Raw genomic sequence first — 210 nt, 5'->3', positions numbered from 1 at the left:
CTTGCACAAAGGAACCGCATGTTTAGAAAGCCATGTAAAATTAATGCAAGTTTAACTTTGAAAAAAAACATACATCGAGACTTTATGGCAGGGTTTTTTCCCCATCCCATTGCATCTCATGTTTTTAAATGAAAAATGTACTCTGTGTGATTGGCTTTCAGCCCTTTGTATTAAACTCTGCATACATACATACATGATGCTGTTTTGTTT

The sequence above is a fragment of the Sinocyclocheilus grahami genome, unplaced genomic scaffold (genome assembly GCF_001515645.1).
Source record: "Sinocyclocheilus grahami isolate Dianchi unplaced genomic scaffold, SAMN03320097.WGS_v1.1 scaffold4881.1, whole genome shotgun sequence".
NCBI classification, from domain to species: Eukaryota; Metazoa; Chordata; class Actinopteri; order Cypriniformes; family Cyprinidae; genus Sinocyclocheilus; species Sinocyclocheilus grahami.
This window is presented reverse-complemented; position numbering follows the sequence as displayed.